The following is a 14139-nucleotide window of genomic DNA, read 5'->3' on the forward strand; positions in this document are numbered from 1 at the left end:
CTCTTAGGGGGCTCAGTGGTTGTTGCCTTCCACCCTGACACTATTTTTGTATGTCCCTAAAAAAGCAGCTCACATCCTCTCCGTAGCAGTCCCTGCAGTACATCTTCTCCACCACAAGATGTCTTCAGTCTTCCAGGATGAATGACACCCAGGGGTTTATTTACTAAAGCTGGAGAGTGCAAAATCAGGCTCATGTCTGCATAGAAACGAGTCGGCTTCTAACTGTTGCTTGTTCAATTAAGCTTTGGCAACAAAACCTGGACACTGATTGGATTCTATGCAGAAGTGAGCCTGATTTTGCACTCTCCAGCTTTAGTAAATATACCCCCAGTGTCATTCAGCCTGGAAAACTGAGACCTAGCTATGTGTGCAGGCCTTCATAATTGTCATTTGAAGGGATGTCCTCAAGAAACGTTTCACTCTATTTAATGATACAGAGGGTGGTGCTGACATCACTATGACCTGTCGGTTGTCTGCATCATTGAACTCAAATCATTGGATTTTTGCGTCGCTTTTAACCCCACTAGCGGCCGAATAATGGGTTAAAAGTGCCCGCAAAGCACCGCTGCCGAGGCGCTTTAGCGCCTCTGCCCATTGATTTTAATGGGCAGGGGCCCTTTAGGAGCGGTGTGTATACCGCTCCTAAAGTGCCTCAAAGAAGCTGCTTGCAGGGATTTTTTTATGTCCTGGCAGCAGAGCGCCCCAGTGTGAAAGCACTCAGGATTTCACACTGGGATTGCAGATGAGGCTTTTTTCAGGTGCTATTTTTAGCGCTAAAACGTCTCCAGTGTGAAATCGGTCTTGCTGACAAACTTTTTTTTTTTTTTTTTTTTTTTTTTTTCAGCTTTGGATAGAGTGGAGAGGGATTAGAACACCTGTCAGTTTTTATTGTTGTCTGTGCCCCCTCTGGGGAGATTCCCCCTCTCAATTTTTCATATTTAGCATTACCCCCAAAAGTGCTGTGCTGGATCATGTATCTGTCACGTGATCAGCGCTTCCGTGTGCTGCAATTTGTTACAACACAAGCTGATCAGCCGGCGCCTGTCAGTGATTGATTTCTGGCACCCGCTGATCGGCTCTGTTATTCAAGGGAAGGGAGCTAAGTGTTGTAAACAACACAGCTCATAAAAATGACAGGTGATCTTGCTTATTTATTATTTCCTTCAAAACAGGGAAAAAAACGGCAAGTTCGCTTAGAAAAGCACCACATAACACACACACAGTAAACATTGTTAGGCACACGTTTAACCCCTTGATCGCCCCTAGATATTAACCCCTTCCTAACCAGTTTCATTAGTACAGTGACAGTATATAGTATTAGTACTAATCACTGTATTAGTTTCACTCTTGACAATGTTAGTTAGAATATCCCCATGCCAGCTTCAGCTAGTATCAGATCGCCCGCTATACGATCACAGTCGCACTATAAGTTGCTGATCACCGCCATTACTAGTATATATTTAAAAAAAAAAAAAATCCAGTAGCTATACCAGATGCTATAACTTTCATGTTTTCAGATTCCAAAACTGGAATTTTCTTTCATGTTTGGTGGTAATGGTAAACATGAAAAATAGAGAGGGTGACTCTCCATAAGGCTGGGCTCACACCTATCTGAATTGGATGTAGCTTACACCACAACCAATTCACATGACATTTTAAAATACATTCATTTGAATGAGACTGGTTCACATATGTGCGGTGCATTCGCACTCTGCATTGCCCAAAAAAGTGTGCGTTTTCTGGGCATTGTGGTGCAAATTGCAAGCACATTATCTTCTATGGGAACGCATCTGATTTGCAGATGCATTCCATTGTGAACGGGATAAAATCGTAACCTGATCCTGATGTAAACCTGACCTGATCAAAAACTGACATGAAATGCTGAACAACTGCTTTGTCAATTAGACGAGAGACACAGAGAAAATGTAAACATTACAAACATTGGTAAGGTACGCCAACCATAAGTATCATTTGCGTCAGCACAAATGCATGTCTAGGTTACATGTAAATGGAATGAGAACATGTTTATAAAGCACATCAGGAGACCATCTGTGGGAGCAATCCCTGCAAACATTACAGGTTAGAGCCCTTGCACACTGGGGCGGGGGGCGGCGTCGGCGGTAAAACGCCGCTATTATTAGCGGCATTTTACCGTCGGTATGCGGCCGCTAGCGGGGCGGATTTACGGCCGAGAAAGGGTTAAATACCACCGCAAAGCGCCTCTGCAGAGGCGCTTTGCCGGCGGTATAGCCGCGCCGTCCCATTGATTTCAATGGGCAGGAGCGGTATACACACCGCTCCGAAGATGCTGCTGGCAGGACTTTTTTTACCGTCCTGCCAGCGCATCGCTCCAGTGTGCAAGCCCTCGGGGCTTGCACACTGGAATGAAAGCAGCGGCACTTTCGGGGCGGTTTGCAGGCGCTATTATTAGCGCAATAGCGCCTGCAAACCGCCCCAGTGTGCAAGGGCTCTTAAAGTAACCTTCGCCAGCATTTCAGAAAAGGGAGGGTCATAAGTGTCCTGTACGTAGTGCATCGGGAAAGGTTATATGAAAAACCTGTATTTATAAAAAAATGTCATAAGGGTCACACATTGAATCTGTTAACAATGGATAAGTCAAGTCCTCTCTGAGGATCTGAAAACAAAGAATTGTTGCTCTACATAAAGATGGCCTAGGCTATAAGGAGATTGCCAAGACCCTGAAACTGAGCTGCAGCACAGTGGACAAGACCATACAGCGCTTTAATAGGACAGGTTCCACTCAGAACAGGCTTCGCTATGGTCGACCAAAGAGGTTGAGTGCACATGCTCAGCGTTATATCCAGAGGTTGTCTTTGGGAAATAGACGTATGAGTGCTGCCAGCATTGCTGCAGAGGTTGAAGGGGTGGGGGGTCAGCCTGTCAGTGCTCAGACCATACACCGCACACTGCATCAAATTGGTCTGCATGGCTGTCGTCCCAGAAGGAAGCCTCTTCTAAAGATGATGCACAAGAAAGCCCACAAACATTTTGCTAAAAACAAACAGACTAAGGACATGGATTACTGGAACCATGTCCTGTGGTCTGATGAGACCAAGATAAACTTATTTGGTTCAGATGGTGTAAAGCGTGTGTGGCAACAACCAGGTGAGGAGTACAAAGACAAGTGTGTCTTGCCTACAGTCAAGCATGGCAGTGGGAGTGTCATGATCTGGGGCTGCATGAGTGCTGCCGGCACTGGGGAGCTACAGTATATTGAGGGAACCATGAATGCCATCATGTACTGTGACATACTGAAGGAGAGCATGATCCCCTCTCTTCAGAGACTGGGCCACAGAGCAGTATTCCAACATGATAACAACCCCAAACACACCTCCATGACGACCACTGCCTTGATAAAGAAGCTGAGGGTAAAGGTGATGGACTGGCCAAGCATGTCTCCAGACCCTATTGAGCATCTGTAGGGCATCCTCAAATGGAAGGTGGAGGAGCGCAAGGTCTCTAACATCCACCAGCTCCGTGATGTCCTCATGGAGGAGTGGAAGAGGACTCCAGTGGCAACCTGTGAAGCTCTGGTGAACTCCATGCCTAAGAGGGTTAAGGCAGTGCTGGAAAATAATGGTGGCCACACAAAATATTGACACTTTGGGCCCAATTTGGACATTTTCACTTAGGGGTATACTCACTTTTGTTGCCGGGGGTTTAGACATTACTGGCTGTATGTTATTTTTAGGGGAGAGTAAAATTTGCACTGTTATACAAGCTGTACACTCACTACTTTACATTGTAGCAAAGTATAATTTTTTCAGTGTTGTCACATGAAAATATATGTGTATGTGTACTCGCTTTTGTGAGATACTGTATATATTGTAATAGTGAGAGTCCCTGTCTCTATGGAAATGAAGCAAAATTGGACAGAGTCTGCCTGTCGGCGGGCTACAGAGCATAGCTTTGAAACGGAGAAAACTGTGTTGGCAGCTTTCTCTGGATTTTGCTATGTTCGGATGGGACTCTGTAGTTTGGAGATCCCGCAGAGACTTGGGTAGGAATGGGATCTCCAACCCTGTGGTGTCCAGGTCTTATGGATAGCCAGCAGGTTGTGTGCCCAGATGTACACAGCCCATATAACGAAGGGATGGTGAGAGCAGAGTGTAGAGGGTGGTGGAGAGTGAGCAGCTTGCTACAGCTGTGTGAAGACAGACCTGTGTATGGAGAGTAAGCATGAGCTCCGGCGTGTTCGCAAGCTGCACGTGCAGAGCCCGTCAGGAAGTCGGCAAGGCGCTGCGCTAATCACAGGCAGTGAGACATTTCCCGATCTCTGCAGCCGCACATCAGGAAATATCTCACTGCTTGTGATTAGCGCTGTGCAGTGCCGAGTTCCTGGCGGGCTCGGCACATGCAGCTTGCGAACACGCCGGAGCTCATCCTTAACCACTTAAGGACCAGCCTTGTTTTGGATTTTAGGTGTTTACATGTTTAAAACAGTTTTTTTTAGCTAGAAAATTACTTAGAACCCCCAAACATTATGTATTGGTTTTTTTTCTAACACCCTAGAGAATAAAATGGCAGTCAATGCAATACTTTTTTTTGCACTGTATTTGCGCAGCAGTCTTATAAGCGCACTTTTTTGGGAAAAAATTCACTTTTTTGAATAAAAAAGAAGACAACAGTAAAGTTAGCCCAATTTTTTTTTATATTGTGAAATATAATGTTACACCAAGTAAATTGATACCCAACATGTCACACTTCAAAATTGCGCCCGCTCGTAGAATGGCGTCAAACTTTTACCCTCAAAAATGTCCATAGGCGACGTTTAAAAAATTCTACAGGTTGCATGTTTTGCGTTACAGAGGAGGTCTAGGGCTAGAATTATTGCTCTCGCTCTACCAGTCACGGCGATACCTCACATGTGTGGTTTGACCACCGATTTCATATGCGGGCGCTACTTACGTATGCACTCGCTTCTGCGCGCGAGCTCGTCGGGACGGGGTTTTTTTTTTTTAAATTCTTTTTTAATTTTTATTATTTATTTTACATGATTTTATTTTTTTTTACACAGTTTCAAAAAAAATTGTGTCACTTTTATTCCTATTACAAGGAATGTAAACATCTCTTGTAATAGAAAAAAGCATGGCAGGACCTCTTAAATATGAGATCTGGGGTCAAAAAGACCCCAGATCTCATATTTACACTAAAATGCAATAAAAAAAAAAAAAAAAGTCATTTAAAAAAATGACATTGAAAAAAATGTGCCTTTAGGACGTATGGGTGGAAGTGACGTTTTGACGTCGCTTCCTCCCATCAGTGTCATGGAGACAAGTGGGCGCCATCTTAGCCTCACTCGTCTCCAGGCACAGCACGGAGAATGAGGCGATCGCCTCCGCCGCTACCGACGGCTCCGGATATTGGAGAGCGGTCTGCCCTGTGGGAGACTACAGCCTATGTAAAGGGGATTCTTTGCCCAGGGACTGGGAAAGGCTGGCCAGCCTTGAGAGTCGGGGAGACTGAGGAAGCCAGTGAGTCCAGGGGGCTGGAAAGAATCACCAAATATGTTGAGAGCAAGCAGAGGAACCTCTGACAAGAGAGCCATGTGGCTCGGTATGTTTTCCTTATTTTTTGAATGCTTAATGAAGTTAAACCTCTGCGTGGGAATCCTGAATGGACCTTTTGCTTTTGTTTTTTCACTTAATAAATGTGGGCTAACAGGCCCTTAACTATAACGCCTGTCTGTGTGGACTCACTGCACTAAAAGAGCATCTATCCACTTGAGCTAAACACCCCAATATATATATATATATATATATATATATATATATATATATATATATATATATATATATAATGATTCTGGACTTCTGTAGCTGCCGGGCTGCTTCTGCTGTGATGATTCACAGCAGAAGCCGATCTGCGGGTGTTGGGCACTCTATGTTCTCCAGCACCCGCCAATCGCCAGTAAACTACACAGAATGGAGATCTGCCTATTTACCCACTTGCCCTCTGGAAGATTTACCCCCCCTTCATGACCAGGCCATTTTTGCAATACAGCACTGCATTACTTTAACTGACAATTGCGCAGGCGTGCAACGCAGTGCACAAATAACATTTATGTCCTTTTTTTTCTCACAAATAGAGCTTTTTTTTGTGGTATTTGATCACCTCTGCAGTTTTTATTTTGTATTTTCTCATCACTACAGTAAAGAACTCATTTCGATTTGAATCCACTAATGGTTTGGGTTGCCACCTCATCCCTATAAAACCGAACACATATTACTGATTAAGGTGGTAATTAAATTCACTTTGTGCCTTGTCTGCATTAAATTAGCCTCACAACTGTGTAATATGTGTTTTGGTTTTAAAGGGATAAGGAGGCAGTCCTACTAATGGTTGACAATCAAATGAATGTTCTTACAACAAGAAAATGTCCAATGAAATTCTACTTGTGTACACTCTGTGTTAAAAAGTTAGGTGTTCCAGAAACATTTTCCATCCTGCTACTTAGAATTTTCTCATCACTATGGCTGAAACAAATGTTTGACCCCCACTAATGATTAGAAAATCAAACAAATGTTCTTACAAGAAACATTTTCAAATAGAATTCTTTAGTGTATGGCCTGCTCTAGATACAAGAGCTCTCACAGATCCCAAACTATTGGCTTTGATTTAAAGCTCCTGTGCCAGATGAAGAAAATCCATGATGTGTTGGGGGGTACTTGAGGGCCGAGTTTGGGAACCCCTGTAATGTACCCATATAAGGTCAGTAAAGTCACCAGCATCTCCCCTGAGAATGGTCCAAACCTTTTGGTTACCCTTCATAGCTGCCCTGAGATTGATCTGAACCTTAGGTTACCCAATGCCTGTCCTAAAAAAACACAACACTTTACTCTCTTAGCACACTAGAGGGTCCTATAGTGGCAAAAAGAAAGCCATTGTTGAAAGAAAGCCATAAGAAGTCCCATTTGCAGTTTGCGAGAAGCCATGTGGGGTACACAGCAAACATGTGGAAGAAGGTACTCTGGTCAGACCAAAATTGAACTTTTTGGCCTAAAAGCAAAACACTATATGTGGCGGAAAACACTGCACATCACCCTGAACAAACCATCCCCACCGTGAAACATGGTTATGGAAGAATCATGTTGTGGGGATGCTTTTCTTCAGCGGGGACAGGGAAGTTGGTTAGAGTTGATGGGAAGATGGATGGCGTCAAATAGAGGGCAATTTTAGAAGAAAACCTGTTAAAGTCTGCAAAATACTTGAGACTGGAGCGGAGGTTCACCTTCCAGCAGGACAACGACCCTAAATATATAGCCAGAGTTACAATGGAATGGTTTAGATTAAAGCATATTCATGTGTTATGCCCCATACACACGGTCGGATTTTCCGATGGACAATGTCCGATCGGAGCGTGTTGTCGGAAATTCCGACCGTGTGTGGGCGCCATCGGACATTTTCCATCGGATTTTCCGACACACAAAGTTGGACAGCAGGAGATAAAATTTTCCGACAACAAAATCCGATCGCGTCAATTCCGACCGTGTGTGGCCTGTTCCGACGCACAAAGTGCCACGCATGCTCAGAAGAAATTCCGACACAGGACAGCTCGTTCTGGTAAACTTAGCGTTCGCAATGGATACAGCACTTTCGTCACGCTGCAATGTAAAAAATGGTTTAATACAGCGTACTCTCTTCTTCTTTATAATGTGACAAGAATTAAGTCGTTTTGATGCTCATATTCACACACACTTCTCACAAAGTTTTATTTGTGTTTTTTTAGTGGGATTCCCTGAATATATTGTTATTAGTTGTCACATCTGACAGTTTTATATTTTTTATGTTTTTTTTTTTTTTTTTGATTTTAAGCCTTTTTTTTTCTTTAATGTTTGGATTTTTTCCAAGGCTGATCTTTGTTCAATGTTATTTTTATTTTTACTCCAGAATATTTTTGTGTGTGTTTTGTGTGTCAAGTTACCCCAACACCATTGATATCTTTTATTATTTAATCTCAAGGAGATTGTTTGTTGTTGGTGACCCTTGTTCATTTCACATTGTATATTTGAAATGTACCTGAATCCTCACAAACCAACTGTCCTTTTTGAAGTAAAACACATAGAAGAGTATAATTCAAAACAAAAATCCTTTATTAAGGGATCAGAACCAAACAAAGAGGAAGGCAACACTGGATCAACAGCAGAAATTAGTGAAGCCTGGGACCCCCACGGCAGACATCAATTCTTCAACATCAAAATTGGTGGCCTGAGGAGTCCATATGTAAGGGAGGGCAGTCTGGTCCGGGATTCACAGAGACTCGGATAGCAGCAGATGACATCTGTGTCCGCAGGCTGTGGTACCACAAGAGGCTGCATCTTTTGGCCGACCAGACTGGATCCAGGGCAATCACTCTCTGGTCTTCCTTTCACACTTCCTTCCGGGCTGTGGCTGTGCAGTTGGAGATGTGGCAGGAGGAGGAGTAGGACCTGGAGGAGGAGGAGGACCTGCAGGAGGAGGAGGAGGACCATCCCAAAGCTGTGTGTGAGGTGTAATTTGGCCCCTCACACCTTTCGCCAGAGCCTCAGATATGAGGGCCTCACACATGGCTTTTTGGCCCTCCTCCATCCTCTGCATTTTATATGCTATGAATGCAGCAATGTTTTCCTGCCTGGTGTGTGGTGCTCCCAGGACCTCTGTAGCCCTACAAAAAAATCTGATAGCCGCCTCCTCTAGGCCACTCCTCCTACTGCCACTTTCTCTTTCCAGGGGGGGTGGAGGGACCTGCAGATCAGCCAGCCGGCTCGGCCCGGCCACCTCCTGGCTGAGACTTCCCTGTGTATGAAAAAGGGACATAGTTGTAATGTTTTGCATCATCAATCACAATCCTTAATTAGTACTCCCAACTAACTTATAGTTCACATCATTGATTGGACAAGCAGAAATATTTAGAGGAATCCTATACCTGGCTCAATCTGGGCTCCTCTACATGTGGCCTGGAAGGCCCAGGTTGGGCGTCAGAAGCCTCAGCCGGGGGGGAAGGAAGCGTGGAAGGAAGACTGGAGAGGGAAGACCTGGGTTCAGTCTGGGCTGCCAGAAAGTGCAGCCTGTCGTAGTACAACATCCTGGGGACATAGATGTCACCTGCTGCTCCGGATCTCTGTGAATCCAGGACTTTATTGCGCTCCCTCAGATATGTGCTCCTCAGGCCACCAATGAAAATCTTTAAAAAAGTGATGTCTGCCGTGGGGATCACCTGCTTCACAATTTCACACAATTGCTCCAGTGCTGCCTTCCTCTTTGTTTGGTTCTTGTAATGGGGGTGTTTAATCTCCCACAGACAGGGCAGCTCCCTTAGCATCTCTATGAAGACTGAAATGAAGTCCTTATCTTTCAGGACCATATCCATGTTCACTGCAAGACACAACACAAGACAAAGCCTAATGTCACACCAAACTCTCCTAATCTTGTTACAATATAGGCCTCAATCTATAGAAGCAGTATAGGCCCAAGTTTGTCTCTTACCTTCGTTCTTACGATCGCCGCGTCCAATGCTCCTTCCTCCGCTCACAGATCAAACGTAATACGCACGCGTGTTACGCTTTATATACACTGCGCATGCGTGTAACTCCGCCCGCCCCTGACGTTCTTTCTAGTGTATTCCCCGCCCCTTTTCGTTCGGCGCAGTGGGGGGAGAGCATGATGGCGGACATACAGCAGGTGCGGGCTAATTGTAGCAACGAGGAGGAGGAGGAGGAAAGGGCGGATCCAGGCACGTCCCGATCCAGAAGGAGACGTTTTAAGGCCACAAATATGTCGTTTGGGGAGATGTTGGAGATGGTCGACATCATGAGGAAGTCCGACTATGACGGAAAATATGGAACTTACCCCAACCCGAACATCCGAAAGGCCAAGATCATGGCGAAAGTGGTCAGGAGTCTTGAGCGGAATTTCGGGGTACGAAGGTCTAAAGATCAGCTCAGGAAGCGGTGGTCGGACCTGAAGTTGAGAGAGCCAGAGCAGTACCGAAAGATCCGGAGAGTGCTGCAAAAAAGTAAGTAGTTGTGCTGTGTTCCTATTCTTTCTGTCTTTATTACGTTCGTTCTGCTCCATATGCTTTTATTAGTTGTAACGTTTCAAAAGGTCAACTTTAATGTTCATGGGCACATTATTCGTTCGTATCAAACATTTTTCTTTCGCCCTCTAGAACACCATTGTTTAGGCCATATGCATTTTCACACATTTTTGGGGGCCTACTTGGATGCCAAATATTTGTTTGTGTAGATGGGTTTGTTACTAGAATGAAATGCAAACTAGATTGTGTGTAAGGAGAGGACACTGAGCAGCTGTTTTCACATCTGGACACTGGAGCACTAGTGTGGGACACAAGAACACCATTTTTATTAGGGGGGGCCACACAGGTGCTCCAGTGTATACTATAGGGGGGGCTACATCTGTGAAGCTTGTACCAAACAGGTAAAGTATTGCAGCTTGACAAAGGGCAATAAAAAATATATATCTTGGAACTCTGCTAAAATAGACAATTGTACCCCACTTCTGAGCAATGTTTCCTATTTCTAGTTCTGCCATCAAATATCTGTGTGCTAAGTATACCATTTTTGTTTTACATAGGGGATAAAAGACTCGGAGGACACCCCTCATCCCAGGAGACCAGAGACCCCCCCCTCTGGAAGAAGGGGAAATACCCCCAACCCAAGAAGCTGAGCAGGAGGAAGAAGAAGACGTGGTGGAGATTGGCACCACAACAGGTGAGTGTCTGCGACCACAGGCTCAGGTAAAAGAGATGGATGGTGTCAGATTTTTGAGACCTTTTTTTTTGTTCTTTATCTCTTTTTAGGTGATCGTGATCCAGAACGCTTTACATCTGAAAGTGCCCAGATACTGATCGGGGAGATCATGGGGTGTAATCTCCAATTGCAAAACATCCAGCAACAAATCAGTGATGTTATTAAAAAAAATAATAACATCATTGATATTTTGGGGCGAATTTAAACCCCACAAAATCACCTGTTTTATCGTACCAAACTTTTTTAAATGTTTAGAAAAGCCAAATTTGGAGGATGCACACAGTGTCCCCACATGTGCTATCTGCCATCATGGGAGATCAATGGACGCGTTTTGGGGGTGCAACCCCTTCCTCAATTATAAAGTAGCGTTGAGGAAGGGCTTGCTCCCCCCAAACACGTCCCTTGATCCCCCCTGATGGCAGATAGCACATGTTGACATTCGTAAATTGGTGTGCATCTTCCAAATTTGGCTTTTCCAGGGGTGATTTCCCCTCATCTGAACGCTATATCAAACCCAGTTCCTAAATACTGATGTCTGATATTGCCTTCAGGTTTTACCTAATGTGAACTTTGTAAGTTCAAGTTTTTTGGCTTTCTTGTTGGTTTTACACAGGCCTGTTTTATCTGAAATGGATATTTTGATTTTTCATAATGCTACTGCAAACATTGTTATACAACAAACATGTTGGTTTGTTTTAAAAACCTTTGGTAAATGCACATGTGATTGTGCAGGTATAAAAAAGTGCCTTACTCAAGAATGTGTGGATTATTGTCTCAACACTACAACACTTTTGGGGTGATGTAATTGTTGTTTTATGCAAAAATGGGGGTTATTTCCTAAGGGCAAATCCTCTTTGCACTACAAGTGCAGGTTCAGTGCAGTTGCAAGTGCACTTGTAGTGAAATGTGTTTTTGCATTTAGGAAGTACCAGCCAACACTGTTTTTTATAAGGTTACCCAATCACGACATTTTCTGCACTCAACACATTTCTGTCAGGGTCAGCTAAAACAAACACAAGCAGTAAATGTCCACCAAGAATTTCTTTTGGTTGTTTTTTATTTGAAAAAGGTGTCACAGATTGTCTGGCATATTGATAGCCCCCCTACCCGCAAAGAACTCCAGGTAGCGTAACCGGACATCACGGGCATTCAGGGAGGGCAAGCCAGGACGGCCACTTTCAAGCGCCGTCAGTGTTGATGGATTAGGGATTCCGGCCTCAGGCCCAACTGAGCCAGCATAGTTGGCTGAATGTTTTCTTAAAAAATTATGGAGAACACAGCAGGCAAGTATTATATGGTTCAGTTTATACTCCGCCATATGGATGGGTGTCATAAATAATCGGAACCGGCTGGCCAGGATTCCAAATGTGTTCTCCACCACTCTTCGGGCTCTGGCCAGCCGGTAATTAAAAACCCTCTGTTCCAGGGTGAGGGTCCTCATCGGGAATGGCCGCATCAGGTGGTCCCCCAGCGCAAATGCTTCATCAGCAACGAACACAAATGGGAGACCTTCAACATTGTCCTCTGGAGGTGGCAAGTCCAAGCTGCCATTCTGGAGACGCCTGTAGAACTCCGTCTGGGTGATCACTCCACCATCGGACATCCGGCCATTCTTCCCCACGTCCACATACAAGAACTCGTAATTAGCCGACACCACCGCCAACATCACTATACTATTAAACCCCTTGTAATTATAATAGTACGACCCCGAGTTGGGTGGTGGGACGATGTGGACGTGTTTCCCATCAATTGCCCCTCCGCAGTTAGGAAAGTCCCACCGCTGGGCAAAGTGGGAGGCCACAGTCTGCCATTCCTGTGGCGTTGAAGGAAACTGTTGAGGAAAAAAAGATAAACCTTACTATTTTTTCACAGCAACATGGCAAGCAGATTAGACACAAACATTATGGGGCAACCTCCAGATAGCATTTACTAAGGGGAATTTAACAAGGCCAAAGTATAAGGTACACCTATCATATTCCCCCTCCCCCCCTCTCATGGGCAATTTCTAACATTATAGGGGGGGGTAACTCTTGGACAGGTAACCCTCTTCACTTCATTGAGAGATGAATGCCTAAATACAGGGTATTACTTGGAACAGCCCCTCCTTATTTACACTATTGGCAGACCACTGGACAAGTAAGAAGTGTCATAATACAAAGATATAAATACACATTGTACACATTTGAGGACATTTGAACATTCTGCTATTACCTATCAAGATAATAATAGGATACAAAAACTTTAAACAGTACCATTGGAAAGTATACAGGCAGGCCCTTGCACTACATGCTTTGGGGAATTCATCCATAAATCTGACCAGTAAAGAGATGGGTATAGTGTGTATGGGTTTGGCAAAGTCAGCAGATAGATGATTGAGGATAGAGAATTGTGATCAGCTGACTTAGCAGTTGGGGGAGGGAGCGTTACCAAAAATTTGGGGACACCACAAAAAAAGCCTCTGGCACTCTGCCTGAATTTAAATCAAAAATAACATTTCCAAACATTTTAGGGGGTGTTTGGGGTAAAGCACTACTATGGAGCTGATAAAATACATTGTTAAGTGACTACATGAGGTGAATATAGGGCAGGAGACACCATGCTGGGGAGGTTATTGAAGGGCAAATATGTATGAAGGACCTAAAATAATAATGACATAAAAATTCAGCATGCATGAGGACAAAGGGGACATTCACAGCATATTACAATCATGGTAATTAGGGAATGAGGAAAGAAATACAATATATTATCAAACATTCAATACAATAAAATGTGATATAAAAGGATACAAATCTTACCTTCATATACTCCTTCTGCAGGACCTGGATGATGGCAGAACAGGTCTCTGGGATGATGATACCCAGAGCCTGGGGGGAGATGCCTGTCGAGAACTTCAAGTCCTGCAGACTTCTCCCTGTGGCCAAATACCGCAAGGTAGCGACCAACCTCTGCTCCGGAGTGATGGCTTGCCTCATGCAGGTATCCTGCCTGCTAATATAGGGGGTCAGCGAAGCCAACAAACGGTGAAATACGGGGTCCGTCATCCTGAGAAAGTTCCTGAAATCATCAGGATTATTCTCACGGATCTCACGGAGCAAAGGCATATGACAGAACTGGTCACGCTGAAGCAACCAATTCTTGGTCCATGAACTCCTCCCCACCCTGTTCATGGACTGGACTTGTGTCAAGGTCAGGACCCCAACACCAAGCCCCCGCACAGCACGAACTCTACGAGGAGTACGCATACGAAACATGGCTAGAAAACAGTCGGCTGCTCAGAACGAAGTAACAGAACGCACTGAAGAACAGCAAGGCCTGTGAAGAGCGACCTGAAAAACAGCAACGAGCAGGCAAGATCACACAGAAAAGACCA

The sequence above is a fragment of the Aquarana catesbeiana genome, linkage group LG04 (assembly GCF_042186555.1).
Source record: "Aquarana catesbeiana isolate 2022-GZ linkage group LG04, ASM4218655v1, whole genome shotgun sequence".
In the NCBI taxonomy this organism is placed as follows: Eukaryota; Metazoa; Chordata; class Amphibia; order Anura; family Ranidae; genus Aquarana; species Aquarana catesbeiana.